We start from the raw sequence: 21,807 nt of genomic DNA, 5'->3' as shown, positions 1-21,807 counted from the left end.
GAAAGAGAAGTTAAGGAAACACTCCCATTTACCATTGTAATGAAGAGAATAAAATACCTAGGAATAAACCTACCCAAGGAGACAAAAGACCTGTATGCAGAAAACTACAAGACACTGATGAAAGAAATTAAAGTTGATACAAACAGATGGAGAGATATACCATGTTCTTGGATTGGAAGAATTAACATTGTGAAAATGACTATACTGCTCAAAGCAATCTCCAGATTCAGTGCAATCCCTATCAAACTACCAATGGCATTTTTCACATAAGTAGAACAAACAATTTCACAGTTTGTATGGAAACACAAAAGACCCCGAATAGCCAAAGCAATCTTGAGAAAGAAAAATGGAGCTGGAGGAATCAGGCTCCCAGACTTCAGACTACACAAAAAGCTATAGTAATCAAGACAGTGTGGTACTGGCACAAAAACAGAAATATAGGTCAATGGAACAGGATGGAAAGCCCAGAGATAAACCCACGCACATATGGTCACCCTATTTTTGATAAAGGAGGCAAGAATATACAATGGAGAAAAGATAGCCTCTTCAATAATTGGTGCTGGGAAAACTGGACAGCTACATGTAAAAGAATGAAATTAGAATACTCCTTAACACCATACACAAAAATAAATTCAAAATGGATTAAAGACCTAAATGTAAGGCCAGAGACTATAAAACTCTTAGAGGAAAACATAGGCAGAGCACTCTATGACATGAATCACAGCTAGATATTTTTTCACCCACCTCCTAGAGAAATGGAAATAAAAAAGAAAAATAAACAAATGGCACAAAAAATGGGTGGAAGACCTAAATAGACATTTCTCTAAAGAAGACATACAGATGGCCAAAAAACATATGAAAGGATGATCAACATCACTAATTATTAGAGAAATGCAAATCAAAACTACAATGAGGTATCACCTCCTACCAGTCAGAATGGCCATCATCAAAATATCTACAAATGATAAATGCTGGAGAGGGTGTGGAGAAAAGGGAACCCTCTTGCACAGTTGGTGGGAATGTAAATTGGTACAGCCACTATGGAGAACAGTATGGAGCTTTCTTAAAAAGACTAAATATAAAACTACCATATGACCCAGCAATCCCACTACTGGGCATATACCCTAAGGAAACCATAATTCAAAAAGAGTCTTGTACCACAATGTTCATTTCAGCTCTACTTACAATAGCCAGGACATGGAAGCAACCTAAGTGTCCATCATCAGATGAATGGATAAAGAAGATGTGGCACATCCTCCTACCAGTCAGAATGGCCATCATCAAAATATCTACAAATGATAAATGCTGGAGAGGGTGTGGAGAAAAGGGAACCCTCTTGCACAGTTGGTGGGAATGTAAATTGGTACAGCCACTATGGAGAACAGTATGGAGCTTTCTTAAAAAGACTAAATATAAAACTACCATATGACCCAGCAATCCCACTACTGGGCATATACCCTAAGGAAACCATAATTCAAAAAGAGTCTTGTACCACAATGTTCATTTCAGCTCTACTTACAATAGCCAGGACATGGAAGCAACCTAAGTGTCCATCATCAGATGAATGGATAAAGAAGATGTGGCGCATATATACAATGGAATATTACTCAGCCGTAAAAAGAAATGAAATTGAGTTATTTGTGGTGAGGATGATGGACCTAGAGTCTGTCATACAAAGTGAAGTAAGTCAGAAAGAGAGAAACAAATACCGTGCGCTAACATATATATATGGAATCTAAAAAAAAAAAAAAAAGTTCTGAAGGACCTAGGGGTAGGACAGGAATAAAGATGCAGACGAGAGAATGGACTTAAGGAGGAAGGGTATGCTGGGACGAAGTGAGAGAGTGACATAGACATATATACACTACCAAATGTAAAATAGATAGCTAGTGGGAAGCAGCCACATAGCACAGGGAGATCAGCTTGGTGCTTTGTGACCACCTAGAGGGGTGGGATAGGGAGGGTGGGAGGGAGACGCAAGAGGGAGGCGATATGGGGATATATTTATATGTATAGCTGATTCACTTTGTTATAAAGCAGAATCTAACACACCATTGTAAAGCAATTATACTCCATTAAAGATATATTTTTTAAAAGTGTTAACTAGAAAATTAATGTATATAATGTTACTCCAAAGTATTCTAATCCATGGGTCACATAGATACATTATCTAGCCATAATCCCTTTTTCAGGAATTGCCATAGTTTCCTCTCCACGTTACTAGTGAAAGCTCTGCTTCATTATAGCAAATTATACTCTTTCATCTATCTCTGTCATGGAACTCAGAATTTGTCAGCGGGTGTGACTTTACTCTGACGACCATAGTTAATATCCTGTTCCAGTCTTCCTTAGCCTAGCCTGCTCTGGCTTAGCTTAAATACAGTACATATGGCTATATTATATTGACTTTTAAATTTTTTGTGGTTTCAAGAGAACTGAGTGTTTCTAAATTAGTTTTAAAATCGTCTAGAGCCATAAAGGAGGTCTTTAAATGAAGTATGAGTGGTCTAATGCTGAAATTAAAGATTCACTTAAGCTATACCACCTTGTTGTTATTAATAATAATGATACTTAACATTTTTTGAGCACCTGCTCTGAGCTACTGCTCTATATACACGAACATGTTTACATGTATTAACATATCATCTCAACCTGTGATATTATTACTGCCGTTTAACAAATGAGGAAACTGAGGCACAGAAAGGTGAATCAGCTTACCCAAGGTCTGAGGGTTTGTGTTCACAGATTTGTTTTAAACAGGAATTAACGACAGCATTTGGGTGATAACGCCATACTAATATGACATCTAGAACATGCCTGAATTTAGGTACTGAAACACAGCATTAACTCAACTCAAACTATCTTTGCTGAAAAGAGTTGAAAACTTTAAAATTTTTATTAATAATAATATTTTCCATACATTTCTTGCAGCACTGTTACTTGAAATGGGTTAGATGCCTGTCTGAAAAAATCTCATTATAATGAATAAGAAATACTTATTCATATTGAAAATGTAATAAAACAATCCAGATTCATTTTTTTCAGTATTAAATTTGGTGATTTTAAGGGATTTCTAATAATTTGACGTCTCCTCTTTACCATCACAATCTAGAAGCTAGACTATTTCTTAGTTTATAAACAAACAAAAACGTGATTTAGTGCTAGCTGGTAAATGTATGCACTCTGCATTATGAAGTAATGCATGAAATAGTAAAAGTCATATACCTTGACTTTGAGGCAGAACTATACACATAACATGGTAGCAAATATGTTATAAATGAGAGGGCATGGCTATTGGTTCCTGATTTAAATGAGACTCTGCAAAACTATAGAAAAAAAATCTGTGTGGTAAGCAGAATAATGCCCCCCCGCAAATATTCCCATATCTTAATCCTTGGAACCTGTGACTATGTCAGATTTAGTGACAAAGAAGAATTGAGGTTGTAAATGGAATTAAGTTTCCTAGTCAACTTACCTTAAAATAGGAAATTATTTGAATAGGCTCAGTATAATCACAAGGATCCTTAAAACTAGAAAAGGAGGCAGAAGAGGTCAGAGATATTCAGGGAGGACTCAACCTGCTTTTACTGGCTTTGAAGATGGAGAAAGGGGGCCATGAGCCAAGGAATGTGAGCAGCCTCTAGAAGCTAGAAAGGGCAAGGGAATGGATTTCCCCCTAGAAGCATCGAGAAAGGAACACAGCCCTTATAGTACCTTGATTTTAGCACAGTGAGACTTGTATTGTATTTCTGGCCTACAGAATTATACGATAATAATTTGTGTTGTTTTAAGTAACTAAGTTGTGATCATTTGTTACAGTGGCAATAGAAAATCAATACAACATGAAAACTGGAATCTGCTTCCTGAATGGACTGGAAAATCAGGGACTATAGGAGGATAGCAGACCACACAAAAACACTCCTCCATTCTTTGTTGGTAAGTTCAGCTAAATTCGAACAGGGATGTTTAAAAGGTGTTAGTAATGACAACTTAGTATTCTGCAATAGCTTATAACTTTCTATTCAGTTCGGCTTTCCAAAGATCTAATTTTATTGAGGGTTAATTGCTCAATTGTCTTCAAAGAAAAAGTAGAGACAAAATTTGGGTACCTGTCAGAGAAAGGGCAGCCCCTGCCAGCTGCTTCCACTTTCTAAATCTACTAAGTTGCAAATATCATCCAAATAGCCCCAGTGTTCAGAATGGGAACGAAAAATGTTTATTTTACAAAAGAACAAAGAACTTTTCTGAAAATGTCTGTTCTTGATCCAAAAAGTCCTGGCTACATTACTGAATAAGTATATTTGCAGGGGCGAGATGAGAAGAGTGTGAAAGGAATAAATTCTGAGATTGAAGAAAAATGATCTTTTTCTTCAGATAACAAGTTGTAGGCATTGAAAACTGACCAGTTCTTACACTATATATTAATGTCATGCGAGATAAAGATCATGCCAACATAAGCCATGTCAAAGTCTAATCAAACTAAACCGTCTGTATTTTGGTAAGGTGAAGGGTAAGTCCATATATCTATAGCAGCTAAGCTGGGTTCTGAGAAGACTCTGAGTTGGACACATGGCCTGAAATTCCCATCTCTCCATCTTCTAAGCCAATTTTATATATCATGCAGACACTCATATTTTAGATAGACATAAGTATGATCTTTTTCAGCTCAATTTGCTGAATGAATACAGAGAAGAGCAAAACTATATATATATATATATATATATAGTGTTTATATAATTTAATGAAATGTATATATAATTAATCTATATTATGTATAAAATTTGCACTAGCTTACTTTTTCTATTTCTAATTTGGAATTGAGTGGTAAGGTAAACATATTATTTTCATGATCTAATTATTTTCACCTAGGTGCAAGCAAGAGATGCTTGGGAAAAACATTAATTTCCAAGGAGTCTTTATCAGGTGCCATTTTGTGTGAACAATTGACATTTTCTTAATCATGTATAATCCTATAGAAGACTCACTTCCTATTAGACTGCCTAAAGCTCTTGGTATATGGAAAATTTGAAGCTGTCACTTATGCTTATGTTTGAGAGATATTGACTTGAATACATCAATTCATTTATTCATACCTCTGTTTACTCATTTGCACATTTATTTATTCAGTACCTGTTTTAAAATATTTTGTGTCAAGTACTGTGCAAAGCACTGGGAATATAAAAATGATAAAGCGCAGCTCTTGCCCTTAAGTACTTCACAGACATAAATTTATAATACGGTATTATATGACAATGACTTTAACAGATGCAGTCTTCATTTTGTTTGGGGGAATTTCATATAGAACATTGTTAAGATTATTTTGCCTTAGAAAAAGCAGAAGTAAAAGTCATGAAGGACATATTTAAGGTTTATGTATTGGGTATGTTCTTGTTTAGAACATGCAATATATCAGAGTTAATTTTATGCAGGTCATTGAGACCTGGTTTCAAGAATACCTTGATTCCTAAATATTGTTAAGTTTTCAGCCCCAAACATGATAAAGCAGTTGAAACAGTAATTCATTCAGTTCCTCTGAATGTGTCTTAGGAGTAAATATGACAATGGAAAGTCAGCCTCCAGCTCTGATGTAACAACTTTAGGGGAATTGATCTAGTGGGAATGAAACCTGTTTCAGGGGAGGACACGGACAGTCAAGGAGTATGATATCAACTCTTAAGGGAGGAGATCCTCAGACCCAATCCTGGGGGCTCCATAAACGCAGCCTAGTGGTATTTGGGAAGAACCAACAGTGCTTCACCTATTGTCAGACAAATCTATTCTGAAAAATCAGGACTATGAGAATTTTTATGTGATCGAAGCAGTAGTGGCTGCTGTTTTCTTTTTCTACTGCAACCAATATGTAGGTCCCCATCCCCTATTTAAGTCTCTGTTATTGAATTTTCTATTAGTAATGAATGGGTAAGTTAGAGAGTTATTTTCGATAACTTATTTGGTTTTCAGAGAAATCCTTTACATTAAACCTTTAAGCAATAGCATTAGGAAAAGACAATTGCAATTTATCAAAGTGAGTTGGGTACGGTTTCAGGAGAGAAGATTCCTAAACTGATAGAAGGAAGAGTAGCAGTTTTCCAGACAGGTTTGGGACAAGGAAGAGGAGGTCCTTTGTTTTCCAGACAGAGACTATTATTTGTGAAAAGTCAAGGAGAAAAATAAGAAGAAAGAAAAACAAGAAGGGAAAAATGGGATAAAGAAACTGTGGAATCCAGAAGAAGAAAGATGAAGAAGATGGTAGAAAAGTGAAGATGTGAAAAGTTACTCTGTTGGGAACAGAGTACTAGCTGCTGAGTTAGAGCAGTGAAAAGACTAACATAGTCTTGTAACCTAATGGAAAAGAGAATTGTCATCAGATCTTTTGGCAGCAACACCTTGTGCCAGAAGAAAATTGAGTTACATATTTAAGATATACGAGAAAAGAAATTGTGAACCAAGAATATGTGTTCACTTAAACTGACTTCCAAATTAAAATTCCTCAAAATGCCATGGCCACACAAGAACTTAGGGAATATTGTTTTTATGGACTATTTATTAATCAGCTACTGGAGAATAAGCTTCAGATAATCAAAATGACAGAGATACATCAACATTAAGACTATCGATGGGTATTGAATATATACACATTTTCTTGAAGAACTCAAATAGGTAAGGGATATGGAGACAGTTTAATATGGCTATCTGCACTGAAAATGTAGATAGGGTTCAGCTTTAATAAAAGGCAGGGGAAATGAAGAACATATACACATTTTTTGAAAACTTTTTATTAATCATATGGGTGATTGTGTTAGAATTGTTATCTTTAGAATACTTGTATGTAATGCTAGATAAAACAAATAAGTAATTCTGGCATCCCCAGTGCCCTTAAGAACCAGTAATCTTAGTAGTATAAAATTATACCTGAAAGTATCAGAATGAACTCATCAGTTTTTAAAAAAATCTATAATTATCTATCCATAGCTTTTTTCCTTGGAAAGACCTAGAAATAATGCCCATCTTAACAGCAGTGAGCATCCCTACTATCCAGACTGTTTGAAATACCACTTCCTCCTAAAAGAAAGAAGCCTACTTGGAGTACCACCTGATTTTGAGAAAAGGACAGCTAATGTAAGATGAGCATAGGATATCCTATTATTTTAGTTAATAAGGAAGCTATCACAAATACAAGGATGCACCAATAGAAGTTGAGCACCAGCTTGAAAAGGCTCACATTGGCCTAAAAGTATAATAAACTGAAATGGATGAAAACATATCAAACATGTTAAATGCATGAATTCATAATGATACACATACACAAGTACAGTTAATTAATTGCCTTTGTACAACACAGGGTTAATAAAATACACAATAAAACATGTTTTGTCTTTTTTATATGAAATGAACACTGGATAACTAAGTAATAGATGAGGCAAAGTTTCTCTTTGTACAAGTATTGCAAAACATAAGTAAAGAAAGAATGATGAAGTTGGGTTATCAATATTTTACAGTAAGTCATGAATTATAAAATCTAGGCATCAAGCATAGGTGGTTGCTAACATTACAAAAAGTGAAGCAGCCAGCATTTTGTGCTTTCTGATAAAGAATTCAAAACTACCATGAAGAAGTCTTGCCAAAAAATCTAACCTTAATCTATCTGATTAAGCTTCTAGATCCAATCACCATGCACAAGAAACACAGGGTAGAGGAGACATGTTAAACTAAATCAGGATGGAAATTGATATAGAAAAATAAGCTGGCTTCTTCAACAAATAAATTAGAAGGGAAAAAAAAAGAAATGGGGATGAAATGCATCAATTGAAAAAGACTGTAAAAACCCACACCTACACCCCCCACGCCAAGAAAAAGAAGGTAAAACAAAGCCATGCACTTTAGGAATACACACTTGAATGATGAAACTATATAGAAAAGTACAGAAGTGACATCAGAAGAGCTGTTGTTCTTGGGGAGAGGAAAGATATTGTAAGGGGGGAATGGAGGGCTTTTGGATGGCAGGAAAGGTTTATCTCTTGACATGGAGGGTGGTTAGAAGGTTGTTCAATTTATAATAGTACATTAAGCTATACATTTGTTTTATGTAGTTGGTAATATCTTAAATTTTTAAAAAGGAATAGATAGCTTGATTTCTTGCTATCCAGTGAATCCCACTTGAATCCCAGTGTGGGAGAAAACCAATATTTAATGAATGAATCTAAAAAGAAAAAGTACAAAATAACCTGAAAGGTAGGAAGAGGAACTATAAGCCACTATCACTTCACTTTGTGCACTTCTGGTCCTGGTAAGAGGGAAAGAAGTGAAAGGCAAGTGGCTTCCTTTCAAGAACCTGATTATGAAGTTGCACATATCACTTCTGCTCACATACATTGGCCTGAATATATAACTGTAAGGAAGGCTGGGAAATGTAGTTCCTTATTGTGTTGCCAGGAGACCAGAAGAAAGACGGATGTTGTATTACTAAAAGGAAGAAATAATGGAGAACTTGAAGGACTCTGGGAGGCCTGGAGTTGGAATGGGAAATGAAGATGCTGAACCAGGTGCAACTAGGAGCAAAAGTCCTTAATGGATGTGGAGGAACAAGGTCAGAGGATGTCAGTAAGTAGAAGGGACACCGATAGGAGAGCAAGATGTTATTGGACCCTGGTTGTCCTTGCCTCCTGTTCCTTGGTATGAGGGGCATGGGAGAATGAACAGCTTCCATAGGAGAGCTACAAAGAATCAGAGTCCTTGGAGAGCCAGGGTTCCCTTTTGCAAAAGGAAGTGAAGAGGGCTAAAGAAATCAACAATGCGTCTTGCATAGATTAAATCTCAACTGGGAAAACACCTCCCACTGCACATTTTACAAGTTGGGATTTCTGTCACTCCTTTTACTTTGAGGAGATATGGAATACAAAACATTAGTTAATCAGTTCAGCTCTAGTTCTTAAAATTATCTGTTTAATTTAAATATTTAATTTTTTTAAATAACAGCAAATATTAGTATGTTTTTAGTAAATAACTTGAAGCATATCAAAGTTACCTGTTTAGAATATGAGATGCTTCACTGTTTTATACTAATATAATTTACAGAATTTTCCATACATGCAAAAGGTAATTCTTTCTGTTATATTTGACTGAGAATGGAAATAAGTAGCAGAAACAAGTCAATAACAGTTTCTTCTTCGGGCGAACCCTAATATGGATCTGAAACTGAAGTGGTAAATAGTGTTATCTCATAAGTGAAATCTCATTACATGGTAGTGGCTTTTCAGGACATGGTTTGAGAATTGTGCAGCTGAGCAAAACTCAGGGAGCAATGGTGCTCCATTACTGCAGTTGGCGTGGATGCAGGAGGGGGAGGAGGCATGCGTGCCACGTGGTATCCATCCTATTCTAGTAGCTAGAAACGTGTCTGTGTTTTTCACTGAACAAATTTAAACTTCTGGGTGAATTAAATATTCAAAATATCACAGATACGAAGAGATTTCTGCTTAATGATACTTAACAATCAGCACAAGGTAAAAGTTCACAAGAAATCTAGGTTTTTAACTGAATCTTTGATAAAGTCATTGATATGATGAATTTGATTTGAATATGAGTTAGAGGAAGATCCCAGAAATTTTTTATAAGCCAAATGTAGGAGAAACCAATGATAATATGAATATATTGGTAACTTCAGTGCTTCTAAGGATATGTTTATTGTACCAGCTCATGCAGTGAGATATACGACAAGGCATTCCTGTCAGATATATGGCTAATATATACGTGGTTTGAATAACCATGCTTTATTTTCATCATTTAAAACATATATCTGTGGTGCAGCCACTATGGAGACCAATATGGAGGTTGCTTAAAAAACTAAAAATTAAGATACCGTATGATCCAGCAATCCCACTCCTGGATATATATCCAGAAAAGACGAAAACTCTTAACTTGAAAAGATACAGGCCCCCCAGCGTTCATAGCAGCACTATTTACAACAGCCAAGACATGGAAGCAACCTAAGTGTCAATCGACAGATGAATGGATAAAGAAAATGTTGTGTGTGTGTGTGTGTGTGTGTATACACACACACACACAAAGTAATATTACTCAACCATAAAAAAGAATGAAATAAAGCTATCTGCAGCAATGTAGATGGACCTAGAGATTATCATACTAGTGAAGTAAGTCAGACAAAGACAAATCACATGATATTACTTATATGTGGAATCTAAAAAAATGATACAAATGAACTTATTTACAAAACAGAAACAGACTCACAGACATAGAAAACATTCATAGTTACCAAAGGGGAAAAGGGAGGAGGGATAAATCAGGAGTTTGGGATTAGCATAAACACACTACTGTATATAATATAGATAAACAACAAGGACCTACTGTATAGCACAGGGAACTATATTCAATATCTTGTAATAATCTATAATGAAAAAGAATATGAAAAAGAATATAGATATATGTGTGTATAACTGAATCACTTTGCTGTACACCTGAAACTAACACAACATTGTAAATCAGCTATACTTCAATTTAAAAAATAAATAAAATAAAACATACATCTGAAGGGTGTACATCATATGATTCACTGCATAAGAGCCACAACAATAGGAATGCATCTAAAAATCAACATAGTATAAGAATTAAATGAATTAGTGTGTAAAGGCTGAATGAAAAAAACAGGCAAAATCAGAAAACTTTAAAACAACCTGAAAAAGCTTGTAAGTTATAAAAAAAGAAAGCTGGTTGACAGACTGTGAGCTTAGTAAATGAGTTCAGTTCCCTAATCTTAGAATAATGATAATAATAAAATAAATTGAGGTTTTTAAAATCAGTCCAGTTGACTTTCTTTAAATGGAGTCTGGCTGGTAGTGTGTGACTTAAAAAATTAACCAAATATTAAAAAAATGAAAAAACAAAGGCTGTTCATTGTATAACGTTGCCAGCAACAGACTGTCAACCATTCATTTGATTACCCAAATTTTTACCATATGTAAGACAAAGCAGATCAATCTGAAATAGAAGGAAAAAAAAAACTGGATGGCACTTTCTTTATTATCTTAGGGATACGACTTGCTTTATTATCTGAAGGAGAATAAATCTACCAGTCTGAACAGTGTTAAGGAGATGACCAATTTCCCTGCTACTGCCTGACTCAGAGAACTAGTGTCGGATCAACTCTCCCCACCACCCAAAGAAGGGTATCTGCAGGCAGAGCCACTTTACCATCCCCCTTTCTACATGTTTTCTAAGACTAAAATTTGTATTAATGCAAAATATTCAGAGACTACAGTGACTAAGCATTTGGTTTGCTGCATCTGAGAATGTGAGAAAAGAATGTCCCATAAGAAAGTACAAAGGTAGACCACTTCTGGCAAAAGAACTATACATTGTTTAGAATTACCTAGAAAAATGCTTACCTTCTCAAAGTAGTCAGCTAGACCACAGAAGCAAGACTGGTGAAGTGCAGAATTTAGAGAAATTAAGTGACTGCCAGTGACCAGTAATTAGACTAAGTCTCTTCACATTTACCATTGCTCTAGCTAAAAATCTGAGAAACGTGTTTTAACAGCAACCAGGAAAACGAGAGTAACCAGAAGAAGCTACAGACATTATTTATGAGTAATCAGTGCAGAGAATCTTCATTCCTAAAGGATAAGTAGTTGGAAAAAAATCAAATTAGAGATGTGAAAATATTCTGTAAGAAGTAAAACGACTAACAAGACACAGAAGAAGTCATTTTTGAAAAATATATGCTATAGTACACCTAAGTAAATTTTATAAAAACATAAGCATTTTTGTTTTTATAAAATTAAGAAATGTGTTCAGTGAAATAAGATATAAAAATAAAATTTTAAATAATATAACAATAAAATGAAGACTAAAGATATGGAGGAAATGGATAAAAGGGATATGTTAATAAAAATGGGGCTTAATGAGCTACTAAGGAAACTAGAAATTCAGTGACACATTTAAAAATAAAAGGGCTATGTTAATAAAAATGGAGCTTAATGAGCTATTGAGATGTAAAGAAACAAAGTTCAGTCACACATTTAAAATATTCATTAAAAGCAGAATTGACAAAGCAGAAAATGAAATTTTGAGATGAACATTGAGAACCACTCTATGAATACAGAGGAAAAGTAACTAGTGATAGAAATGAATGAAAGATACTCTTGAAATTGCAAAAGTCAAAGAAAGGACATCTGACATCATATTATTGAAATGAAACAGAGGTAACATTGAATATTGCCAAAAAAAATCTAACTGGGCTGAATAAAGCTCTGCATATGCATATCAAACCTGAATACATATATGACACACATACAACCAGGAAAAATTAAGGAAATATATAAAATATGTAAACTTTTTAAAGGAGGAGGGGAAGAGGAGGGAAAAAAAATAAAGTCTGGACATAGACTTCACCTTTAAACACTAACTGTCCCAGGACAAGGGGACAGTAGCTACATAGTTTCGAGACTAAATATGTTTTATGTCAGTCATTCAGTTTGCCATTTATATGTGAAAACAGCTAAAACATATTTGCATATATGTAAGTGCTCAGAAATCTTTGTACCTTTCTAATGGAAAAGGTGCACCAGTTGACAAAATTTTAATCAAAAATAAGAACTCAAGTTTAGGGACCTAAGAGGAGGTATTAGCACGGGGAGATTGGCTCAGTACTTTGCGATGACCTAGAGGGGTGGGATGGGAAGGATAAGAGGGAAGCTCAAGAGGGAGGGGATATGGGGACATGTGTATGCATATGGCTGATTCTCTGTGTTGTGCAATAGAAACTAAAACAGTATTGTGAAGCAATTACACTCCAATAAAGATATATTAAAAATTTTTAATACATCAGCTAATGTTGACTTAGTCTAAATAATTATTAAAAACATAATTTTAAATATAATAATTGCAAAATTTATTTGGTATTAATAAGCTAGATGAAAAATCATAGACCATTCCAAAACTGAAAGGCATGCTAAATTTTCTGCCTTAAAAGAAGAAAGGGGATTAAAGTATGCTATTTCCTTTTCAACAGTGATTAAGAAAAAATAAATTCATATATAATTATTTGTATAAATATATAATTGTAATGTGTCACAGAGACTTATTAGTTGAAGAAGAACAGCATGTATAACTTCCAAACCACCAGAAGAATCAAAATTTGGTAACATTTGCATTATACTCATCAGGAGAATGGGAAAAGTATGTATTAAGAATAAAAACCAGAATGAGGCAAGTAAGATCAGTGGCATTTCTAATGACAGTAGTATAAATAGTTAATTGGAATAAAAAACATTATCCAAATATGTAATTTTTAGTTGTGTGGTTTCTTTAACAGAAACATGAAAAGTATCAAAGCAAAGTTAAGAGAAAAGTGTTGCCAAGCATATAACTCAAGCACAGAAACATACACTCTCACACACACACACACACACACACACACACACACACACACGCGTGATGAAGCAGAATAGGCAATGTAAGTATCTAGTATCAGAAAACAGAATATAGGGTAAAAAAAAGCATCAAGATGATCTTATTGCAATTTCTACAGACGTTATAATAGATGTGGACATTTATGTGTTAAATAAAAGTGTGTTGTGTGTATACTTTTTTTTAACATCTTTATTGGAGTATAATTGCTTTACAATGGTGTGTTAGTTTTTGCTGTATAACAAAGTGAATCAGCTATACATATACATATATCCCCATATCTCCTCCCTCTTACGTCTCCCTCCCACCCTCCCTATCCCACCCGTCTAGGTGGACACAAAGCACTGAGCTGATCTCACTGTGCTATGCAGCTGCTTCCCACTGGCTATCTATTTTATATTTGGTAGTGTATATATGTCCATGCCACTCCCTCACTTTGTCCCAGCTTACCCTTCTCCCTCCCCGTGTCCTCAAGTCCATTCTCTACATCTGCGTCTTTATTCCTGTCCTGTACCTAGGTTCTTCAGAACCATTTTTTTTGGTTTTAGATTCCATTTTTTTGTGTTAGCATATGGTATTTGTTTTGCTTTTTCTGACTTACTTCACTTTGTATGACAGACTCTAGGTCCATCCACCTCACTACAAATAACTCAATTTCATTTCTTTTATGGCTGAGTAATATTCCATTATATATATGTGCCACATCTTCTTTATCCATTCATCTGTCGATGGACACTTAGGTTGCTTCCATATTCTGGCTATTGGAAATAGAGCTGCAGTGAACACTGTAGTACATGACTCTTTTCGAATTATGGTTTTAGTTCCTTAAACTTGGATAAATTGAAAGCTCCTTTGAAGCTAGAAAATAGTTAAGGCACATCTGAGGGGTTCAAACAGAGCCCAAATGGTGAGAGAATAGATCAAAGGAAAACACACATATCACTCATTTCTCACCTTTTTCTTCTTGAAGGTAGAATACACAGACTTGTATGTGTATACACAAACATATAGACTCACACACACATGTGCACACACACAGAATGAAGAAGTAACCAATCTGATGCTTATAGAATTAATACTATGTTAGAAGAACATCATCTTGAAGACCCTAAGAAAGAGAAGTCTCCAAGTAATTGAGGACAAGGGTTGCTGAGTGAGCAAGTGTGCAGACCCCGCCTCCCCCCGCCACCATGCATGCTTTTAGAGAATATTAGTCTGAAAAGATAGAGGAGAAAAATGTGGTGACACTGATTTCAGTCAGTTGAAGACAAACAAATGCCTTTGGTCCATCTGACCATGACATTCCGACCTTCACTGTGAGACAGGTAGATGTCTTTCTGTCCCAGAGGATGCCTACCCAAGAGGTAGATTGTTAATAAGAAAGTGTAGAACACAGATCTGAATCCAGGCTAACTGATCACACAGCTAGTTTCCTGGTTTCCCTCACACACAGTCCTTCAAGAAGTAGCTGTCTCAGAATCATCTTTGTCTCCTATTCAAAGATGCACAATTTTAAGAAGGTAATTAGAATGCGAACTAAGCAAAAATATCACAACAAAAGAGGAGGCCAGTATGATCGGGAAAAAAATCTGATGAGGAATGTAAGCCTGTCTTTCAAGAAGCAGAGCAAAATAAGATCATGTTCTCAGAAAGGAATGTCCCCCAAACTAATATTGGCTGTACAAATAGTAATAATTTCTAATATAGAGATCAAAATAAATTAGATATAATTAAATACTAGACCACAAGGCTATATAAATTGGGATTGGGTGATCCAGATTTCTTAAGTTGCTTGTATTGTCTAGGAGGAAGTATAGATATAGATAACTAGATTTTTCAAGAATTCATGTTAAATTTTTAGATATAACCACTAAGATAATAGAGGGTGTATCTTTCTACAAGTAGAAAGAGAAAAACAAATGAAAAGAAACCCAGAAAACCAGCAACAACACTTGATCAATTAGGAAGACGGTCCAATGGTGACAGGAAAAACATAGGAAATGGTACAAATATAAACATTCTATAAGATGGTAGGAATGAAAAAGTGTATTTCAGAAATCCATAAATGTAAATGGACTGAATATATTATATAAAATCTCTGGATTGTTACATTGTTTTTAAAAGGGGGGAAAAAGCTAAGGAGACATACTAGAAACACAAGGATAAGTATTGCTTAAAATTAAAAGGATGGAAAAAGATATCCCAGGCAAATATTAATAGTAAGAACAGTAACAACAGAAACCTGATGTGGTTATATTTAAAACAGGCTTACCGGCAAAAACAACCACAAATCAATCAACCAAACAACCCCACCCCCCCCATAAAAATGTCTGGAGGTGAAGGGGAGCATTTTATAGAAGTAAAAGATTCAATTCACCCAATGGGTATCTCAGATATGTACTAAAAATAATTCCTTCAAAATTTATAACACAACACATTACAGTTCTATCAATACAAGAGAAACTGACAAGTCCACCTTCATAATGGAAGGATTTAATAAAAATCCCGCATGATTTATAGATCAATTAGACAAAAATATCATTAGGCATATAAAAAATTGAAAAAAATTAACAGACTTGATGTAATGAACATATATAGAATATTGCATTCAGTAAATGGAAATTACATATTCTTTTCAAGGACATGTATAACTTAAGAAAACTGATGGTATATTTGGCTACTTTTAACTAATTCAAAGTCAGTATGACATAGAGTATTCTCTCGGACTCTAATGTAGTTAAATATTAGTAAAAAGAAGATAATTTACAAGAGAACTCATGTTTTCAACTTCAAAAACATTGCTAAATAACTCAAGAAGAAAAAGAATAACAATAAAGTTGGAAAATATTTAGAAATACAAAATAAAGTGGTCAAGAAAAGCATTTTGTGTAAGAGAAGTTCAAAGATACACATTACCCTTATTCTGTAGCTGAAAATAATTCTTGAAAATATTACATCCAACAAAAAAATAAAGGATAATAACTTAAAATGGAAAATTGTGTCATAAAATGACTATTGCTAATGGCTGATAGCAGTTAAAATTGATTTATACCTAAATAATTATAATTCATTTTCTGCTATGATTATGGCATATCATTTCATCAGATCATAAATTAAGAAAAAAATGTAGTAATTTAGTTAGAAATACAATGCAATACTTTTCTATATAGGAAATGACTATTTCTTTCTAAGCTCCAAGAGAATTATACTCTGCTTTTTTGCTTACTTAAAGAAGGCTTCCTCATGACCAAAACAATTCCAGCTCTGACAGAAAATAACGTGAAATCAGGGCCTGAAGTTTCATCCTGGCAACATATGAGCTTGTTCATTCCATCTGTGAACTCACCTACTTAATATGATCCTTTTCTGTAGGAGCTGGATGAAGAAAGCTATCTTGTTTTCTTTTCCCAACTCAATCACAATACTCTTTTCCTTATGCTCATTTCACAAACTTGCTTTGTACGTTGTGTAAATGGCAGTATGAGTAACACGTCATGGAAAGAGCCCTTGAGTTGCAATAAGAAAACCTTGATTTGAATCCAAGCTCTTGATGCTATTAATGACGTAGATGATGTTATTTATAATGTAGGCAACTGCTCTTGAACCTCTCTCTGTTACTGGATATACAATATTGCAATTAGATAATTCATTTTAGAAGTTTAATGGTATCACATGTATATTATGATTATTTTTTTTTAAGTGGGGCCTATCATTTCGATCCTCAAACTCAAGTATCAGAAATGTAATTGTTTGCCAGGTAAGAACTTAAGGGGACAGTTGGATCCCATACCCTGTTTATATTGGTCTTCATGAGCTGCCAGTACAGAGATAGGCAGACAGAACAGGGCAGGAGCCCAGTATGCAGTAACAGAACAGAAAGAAAGCAGCTGCTTCCTCAGCAGGAACTCTTGTGAGTTTGGAGCCCATTTGTTAAGAATATCCACCCTTCGTTTAATAAGAATTTCTTTCTGGAGTCATCAGCAGCACACAGTGTATAGACTACAGGCACTGGCTCAAGACATTGAAGAAAATGTGCACAAAGAAAAAATCTCCCAGCAGACATGACTAATTGGCCCCAGACTTGGACAGACATGAAAGTGAGCAGTTAAGAGATGATATAAAGGAAATGATCTCAGTGCAGTCGGTGGGGTCGGAGAGAGAGAGGGAAGGAGAGGGAAGAGAAGGCATAATCAAGGTGCAGTCAGTTCTTCAGGAAAGATCTATCTTCTGGAAAATATTTACAAACCTACTGAGAATTGAAACTATCTACCATTTAAGTTTTGCAATATAATTAAAGAGCTACTTCACTTCAGCAAAACATTTGAATTCAAATATTCTTCTATGTATTCAGTTAAGTATAGAAAGTTTGTTTCAGTCTCTTACCTGAAGCATACTTCTTCCTGAAATGAAACATGATCTCATTTCTTTCCAAGAGTGAAATATGCTTATACAAGCTACAATACTTCTATTTTAAAGGAGCATTATGCTTCCACTGGAAGCTTTTATTCCTGTTTGGCAGGTTGGACATGTTTAGGAATCTATTTTCATCAAACCTTGGAGGGTTATGTGGAAAAAAGGAGTTTACATAATAAATACAGGATTTAAGCCAAAAACCTAACAATGAATTAGCTTCTCTGTGCTAAACAGATTTTTTGCCAGAAGACATTGAACATCAATATGCAAACAAAAATATGTATTTGAAAAAACCTGTGTAAGGTGAACATATCTCCCCTCAAAGTACTTTTGCTCATGTTATCATGCCTTTGAATGTGGGAGTGGATGGGGACAGGGGGACCAGTGGTTTCAGTTCGAAGAAGCAGAATTGAGCCCTTGAAAATGCTACTCTAGCCCTTCTGTGAGTTTAACTGCTAAGTTATTTTCTTTACTTAATTAGGATTTAATATGTTCATTTTTTTTCTAGTTTAGGAAAATGTCAATTTTTTTTGGTTCAAGCTCAGAATCCATAGTAAATTTCAACTTAAAAATAATTTTTAGGTGACTTCCCTGGTGGTCCAGCGGTTGGGACTTTGCCTTCTGGTGCAGGAGGTGTGGGTTCAATCCCTGGTCGGGGAGCTAGGATCCCACATGCCTTGTGACCAAAAAGCCAAAACCTAAAACAGAAGCAGTATTGTAACAAATTCAATAAAGAATTTAAAAATGGTCCACATCAAAAAAAGTCTTAAAAAATAATTTTTATTATCCAAACTATTTGAGAGAAGAAGAAATAAAAAGGAATATTTACAAGGTTAGCAAGAAAGCAGATGTGGATAGTTTGCTGTTGTTTTGGTATGTTGCTGTTGAAAATGAACAATGTGTGGAGATTTGGGGGCAACACATAAAATTATCTAGTTGGATCCAGGAATTAGGTTCAGCCAGAAGCGTGTTTGCTTCACTGGGGAAAGTTTTAGGAACCAAAAATATATCAGGTAACTTTTTTGTTACTAAGATAAATAATAGGATCCTCATCCTTTTCTCTTTTTCTCTTCCTTTTAATTTTATATTAGTGGTTTTTTTTAAGATTGATATCTTGAATGGAAGGGTAGACAACAGAAAATTAAAAATTACATTCACTTTCAGAGCTGCTTAGGAAAAGCTGTTTATAACATGAAAGTCACAAAATTGTACATTCCCCCTTGCACTCCTTTCCTTATAGTGCAACACAGGTGTGAGAGGTCAAGACAGAGTGGAAGCTTAAGTAGAAATGGACAGTGGTGATACATGGAAATGTTCACACCTTTATATTTTAATGATAGCGTAGATTGTAATTCTTAACTTTGGAACTCTGGAGAGGTAGAGGGGCTTAAAAATCACTTTACATGTAGTGATTTTTTTCAATACATTTTTTTTTTTTTTTTTTTTTTGTGCTGTACGGGGGCCTCTCACTGTTGTGGCCTCTTCCGTTGCGGAGCACAGGCTCCATTGTGCTGTACGCGGGCCTCTCACTGTTGTGGCCTCTTCCGTTGCGGAGCACAGGCTCCAGACGTGCAGGCCCAGCGGCCATGGCACACAGGCCCAGCCACTCCGCGGCATGTGGGATCTTCCCGGACCAGGGCACGAGCCTGCGTCCCCTGCATCGGCAGGCGGACTCTCAACCACTGCGCCACCAGGGAAGCCCTGCTCAATACATTTATGCTAAACATTTAGTCTGTCTTTAAATTAATTCCTAAACTATACCACGAATTTTTAAGAAAATAAACCCTTGAAAAATCGGAAATTTTTGTACCTACAAATCTCTTATGGTAGACGCATATGCATTTTGGAGGAGAAGCTAAGATAGCTGGACTGTTTGAAAAGGGACAATCTAATCTTGGCAAAACTGAAAGATTAGTGTTAACACAGTTTAATAGTCATTATTTATTAACAAGAAAGGGTACCAAAATGTTCCTTGTACTTCGATTTCTTTGAAAATATGCCCTTCAATACCATCTATTTCCTTACTTAATATGTATGCATACCTATTTTAGTAGATCTTTTAATTAAAAATAAAATCAGATGGACAACTATGCCATTTCTACAATTTATTTTTCCATGACTTTGTTCTATGCCTACTACTTAAACAAATAAAGCCTTCTCTTCTACATAGTAGTCTACTCATTTTCTAGACAAACATTTAAGACAAAGTGATCAGCCTTCAAAACTGAAATTGCACATCTTTCGGGAAAAAAAGACAATCTTTACAGTGTCAGTTTATTTCATTTTCTCGGTGTTGTGTCAACATTACTTTAGGTTATTTTGTCTATGCATTTTGTTTTGAGGCAAAATTTTAAAAATGTTAGAAACAAGAGTTTTAAGTGGCTTGGTGAATACCCTCCTAAAACTTTCCTGCTTGTTGGATTAAGAAATCAATGTCCAAGTACACATAACTGATTAAATTTATTGTTTCCCCCCCACTCTGTAGTAAAGATCATTTATTTGTTCGAAATGACTTAATTTTCAGAGCACTCATTCCAAGATAAGTTCTGTAAGTGTCCTTGCTGGTCAGTCTGCAGTCTTGCCTCTGAGAAAGAATCTTCAACAGTGACCTTACCAGCAGGGTAAAATTTAACAGTCATCTTGAAAACTGACTACAAAGAGTTATGATCCACAGCCTTGAGACTAGCTACATGTGTGTTTTATATATGCTCAGCATTTTCCTTACCCCTCATTATCTTCCTAATATTATTTGTATAAACCGTTTTGAAAGTAGGACCTCACTTATTAAGTCAAGAATTCTTAAAATGTATCTAGTGGGTGCTTAGCAGTGCTTGGTGCTGGGTATTGTGTGATGAACAAGACTGGCAAGGTCCCTGCTATCATGGAGGGTATAGTACAACTTTCTACCCCTCACTTTGTTTCCTAGTAGAGTGACCTGAATCTAGCTAGCACCTCTTTGAAAAACAAATAAAGGCAGTTGCAGATATGATAAAGTTATATGCATATTCCTATTTCAAATATTAGGAAACTGAAAAAGGGAAATGTCTATTAAGTTTTTTTGAAATTAAATGCTAGCTGCATTGCTACTATATTAAAAGTAAATTGCTTATCTTTCATTCACTTTAGCTTGGGAGAAGGGGAAAAAGTGAATTAATAGAACATGAAGTCTTTATAAAGATAGAACTTTCAGACCTTTAAAAATAGTATTTGTTTAAAGTCTAGTATAAAGGAGTGAGAAATTGATATTGATATGTCCAAACCTTACACAAGCTGAGTTTCTTGACATTTTTTTGGGGAATTAATCCAATTATTTTATTTTAAATGATGATTCAGTTACTAAAGAATAGACACAGATGAAAGGTTCATTTAGAGTATTCAGTTGGAATAAAATAGCACTTTAACAATATCTGCTCTGCTGGAGTGCCTGTTGTTGATTAATAGCACTGGTGGTGCCGTGGATTGATTCATTAAACACCATTCCAACCTTCTTCTTTGTGTGTGTATCTGACTGAAGTTTCTGAAAAGCTTATAGTGATACTCCCCATGTGCCTTTGCAGCCAAGAGTCAGAAAGAGAATTAGGTTCTACCAATAAAATGTATTTGCACAGATTTTAGAAGGTGGAAGCAAAGAATATTGGCGTTGCTTTGGATTTTTTTTTTCTTTTCTACTAGCAAGATCTTGGTTTCTAAAGCAATACTCCAGTGTACATTATCCACTTCCCTCCTTGTTGAGAGGCAGCTGTTGCAAAAGTAGTGATGACAGCTAGTTCCCAGCTTTGTGATTATGGAATTGCTTTTAAAGTGGAATGTTTGTACTCAGTTGTTCCAGTGGTGTCCTCAGACCCTGGATGTGTCAGTTCTGTAGTGTTGTGGTCCAGTCCAGAGCCCACAACTTTGGCTCTTCCTGCTATTAATTTTTTTTTCTTTTTTCTTTTTTTTTTTTTTTTTTTTTTTTTTGTGGTACGCGGG

The 21,807-nt window shown here is 35.1% G+C and overlaps 1 protein-coding gene across 1 annotated transcript in view; it reads right to left on the bottom strand.

Annotated features, from left to right (window-relative positions):
- Positions 1–16,828, bottom strand: part of PIK3C2G (phosphatidylinositol-4-phosphate 3-kinase catalytic subunit type 2 gamma) — a 370,041-nt gene extending 353,213 nt beyond the window's left edge. The window contains exon 1 of the mRNA XM_024129228.1: positions 16,772–16,828. The gene's annotated coding sequence lies outside the window, so the exon portion shown is untranslated. The remainder of the gene's footprint in view (positions 1–16,771) is intronic.
- Positions 16,829–21,807: the final 4,979 nt, after the last annotated feature.

The sequence above is a fragment of the Physeter macrocephalus genome, chromosome 6 (genome assembly GCF_002837175.3).
Source record: "Physeter macrocephalus isolate SW-GA chromosome 6, ASM283717v5, whole genome shotgun sequence".
In the NCBI taxonomy this organism is placed as follows: domain Eukaryota; kingdom Metazoa; phylum Chordata; class Mammalia; order Artiodactyla; family Physeteridae; genus Physeter; species Physeter macrocephalus.
This window is presented reverse-complemented; position numbering and strand designations above follow the sequence as displayed.